The sequence below is a fragment of the Microcaecilia unicolor genome, chromosome 1, assembly GCF_901765095.1.
Source record: "Microcaecilia unicolor chromosome 1, aMicUni1.1, whole genome shotgun sequence".
NCBI lineage: Eukaryota > Metazoa > Chordata > Amphibia > Gymnophiona > Siphonopidae > Microcaecilia > Microcaecilia unicolor.
In genome coordinates this window covers 472916460-472919931 of record NC_044031.1, presented here as the reverse complement: position 1 = coordinate 472919931, position 3472 = coordinate 472916460, and positions in this window count along the sequence as shown.

The following is a 3472-nucleotide window of genomic DNA, read 5'->3' as shown; positions in this document are numbered from 1 at the left end:
CCTCTTCCATCCATCCAGAGTATGCCCTCCCTTACACTCCCCCCTTCCATCCAGGGTCTGTCCCCTCTCTCTCTGCCCCCTCTTTTCAGCCCTCAGTTCCAACCCCCTTATTCCACCTGCCCCTAGTTCCAGCCCCAGCCCACATCTCCCACCTGCCCCCTTTTCAGCCCCACTATCCCACCAGTCCCAGCCCTTTTCTCCCATCAGTCCCAAGCTTCAGCCCCCAGCCCAGGGGCGTATCTGCGTGGGGCCACAGGGGCCTGGACCCCGCAGATTTCGCCCTGGACCCCCCTACTGCCGTTAACTCTCTCCCGCCTACCGCCAACCTTTCCCCGCCTACCGCCGTCACCTACCCCGAGGTCCGCTCCTGCTGCGACTTCAAACTCCGTCCAACTGGAAGGATGCATCATGCAGCTTTAACAGCACGAGGATGAAGAAGTTAAAGAAGACCTCGGCTGGGCTGGCGGGGGTTGGGGTCCCCCGCCAGCTGAAGTAATAGTTTAAAAAACAAGCAGGAGCGGACCTTGGGAGTAAGTGACGGCGGTAGGCGGGGAAAGGGTTGGCGGTAGGTGGGGGAGGGTTAATGGCGGTAGGCGGGGGAGGGTTAACAACGATGACGACGGCGGCAGGGGGCGGCGGTAGGGGAGGGTTATAATGTGCCCCCTCACTCTAGCCCCTGCCCCCCTACCGCCAAACCTCAGATACGCCCCTGCCCCAGCCACTTCTCCCTGTTCCCTTTTCAGCCCCTAGTTTCAACCCCAGCCCTTTTCTCTCACCAGTCCTGAGCTTCAGCCCCAGCCGGTTCTCCCTGTCCCCTTTAAAGCCCCTAGTCCCCACAGTTTCAGCCCCTGCCCCTTTTCAGCCCCCAGTTCCAGTACTAGCCCCAATATCCCAACTACCCTCCTTTTCAGCTCCTAGTTCCAGCCCCCTTCATCCACCACATGCCTTGCATCCCCCTTTTCAGCCCCAGACCCGTTCTCCCACCTGCCCCAGGCATGGACCCATTTTCCCTCCTGCTCCCTTGTCAGACCCCAGTTCCAGCTTCAGACCTCTTCTCCCATCTGAGCACTCCCCTCCCCAGTCCCCTTCTCCCCTCTGAGTACCCATCTGAGCTCCCCCACCCTCCCCAATCCCCTTCTCCCCTCTGAGCACCCATCTGAGCTCCCCCACCCCTCCCCAATCCCTTTCTCCCCTCTGAGCTCCCCCACCCCTCCCCAATCCCCTTTGAGCACCCATCTGAGCTCCCCCACCCCTCCCCCATCCCCTTCTCCCCTCTGAGCTCCCCACCCCTCCCCAATCCCCTTTGAGCACCCATCTGAGCTCCCCAATCCCCTTCTCCCCTCTGTGCTCCCCACCCCTCCCCAATCCCCTTTGAGCACCCCCACCCCTCCCCAATCCCCTTCTCCCCTCTGAGCTCCCCCACCCCTCCCCAATCCCCTTTGAGCACCCCACCCCTCCCCAATCCCCTTCTCCCCTCTGAGCTCCCCCACCCCTCCCCAATCTGAGTCCCCCCCCCCCACCCGACCTGACACACCTACCAGGCACCTCTGTTCACCTGCTCCCACCCTGTCCTCTCTTTAAAAAAAAATCGAAGCGCCAGAGTGACAGGCAGCGCCTCCCGTCTGCCCTGCTACTAAAAATCTCTTCAATGTCGTCGTCGGGCCTTCCCACATTCAGTCCCACCCGCCCTCGCGGTAATACGAAGTTACCTTAGAGGTGGGCAGGACTGAATGTGGGAAGGCCCGACGACGACGTTGAAGAGATTTTTAGAAGCGGGGCAGACGGGAGGCGCTGCCTGCCACTCCGGCACTTCGATTTTTTTTTTAAAGAGAGGACAGGGTGGGAGCAGCGGAAGCGGAGCACCCCCCCCACCCGCTGACACCTGGGGCGGACCGCCCCCACCGCCCCGCCCTTGCTACGCCACTGCTTCCATGCCTTCAACTTCAGACCTGGTGTGCATGCTCTCCCTCTTAGTCCCACTCCATTTTCATCCCCACCCCATTCCAGTCTCTCCCTGTCCCTGGCCTTAGTCCTACTCTTTCCCTCCTCCCTCTCCTTCAATGAAGCAGTCCAAAATAAATCTGAATCGATACTTGCCTGCCTGGCTGCCTTCATGTATTCCTCTGCTGCAGTCTGCACTCTTATCAATCATAGCAGGCCTGCCTTGGGGACTTAACATTCTTCCTGAGTCGCGTCCCACCCTCACGGAAGCAGGAAGTTAAGTTGTGTCAGAGGAGACAGGACACATCATAGGGGTAAGGCCAAGTCCCAAGGCAGCCCTGCTATAATTGCTAAAGTGGGTAGAGATCAGAGACTGCTGTCTGCGGCACTAGTGTGCAAGTTGGGGGAGGGGGAACAGCAGGAGTCCCGGAGTGGCGGGGCCAGCTGTCACCCAGTGCAAAAACCTGAAGGTAGTGACAACAGGTCCCGTAGCAGGCTGCACTGCAGCAGCTAATTCTGACTATTCCTGTGCTATGCAGGTCTGCTTGTGGCTGGGGAAGCTTAGAGGGGCATTTTCTAAAGAATCGTCCAAATTGCGATTTGGATGTCTTTGCAAAACGTCGAAATCCAGGGGCGGGGAAAACCATATTTCCTAAAAAAGATGGACATCCATCTTTCGTTTTGAAATTAAAATTTGGACGTCCTTAGATTTGGACATTTCTGACTTTTGGCAATTTTTGAAACCAAAGATGTCCATGTCAAAAATGTCCAAATGCAAGCCATTTGGACATGGGAGGAGCCAGCATTTGTAGTGCACTGGTCCCTCTGACATGCCAGGACACCAATCGGGCACCCTACGGGGCACTGCAGTGGACTTCATAAAATGCTCCCAGAAACATAGCTCCCTTACCTTGTGTGCTGAGCCCCCCCAAAACCCACAACTGTACACCACTACCATAGCCCTTATGGGTACAGTGGGTTTGTGGTGGGTTTTGGAGAGCTCACTGTTTGCTCCACAAATGTAACAGGTAGGGGGGGGTATGGGCCTGGGTCCACCTGTCTAAAGTGCACTGCAGTACCCACTAAAACTGCTCCTGGGACCTTCATGCGCTGTCATGGACCCGAGTATGACATCTGAGGCTGGCACAACATGTTTTTGAGGGTGGGAGGGGGTTAGTGATCACTGGGGGAGTAACGGGAGGTCATCCCCAATTCCCTCTGGTGGTCATCTGGTCATTTCGGACACCTTTTTGTGCCTTATGTGTAAAAAAAACATGTCCAGGTGAAAACGTCCAAGTGTTCATCAGGGACGTCCTTGCTTTTTCCAATTATGGGTCAAAGACATCCAAGTGTTAGGCACACACAAGTCCCGCCTTCGCTACGCCTCCGACACGCCCCCTTGAAATTTGGATATCCTTGCGACGGACTGCAGTTGGAAACATCCAAAATCGGATTTCGATTATACCGATTTGGACGTCTCTGGGAGATGGACGTCCTTCTCTTTCGAAAATGAGCCTGATAGCCTCCCCAA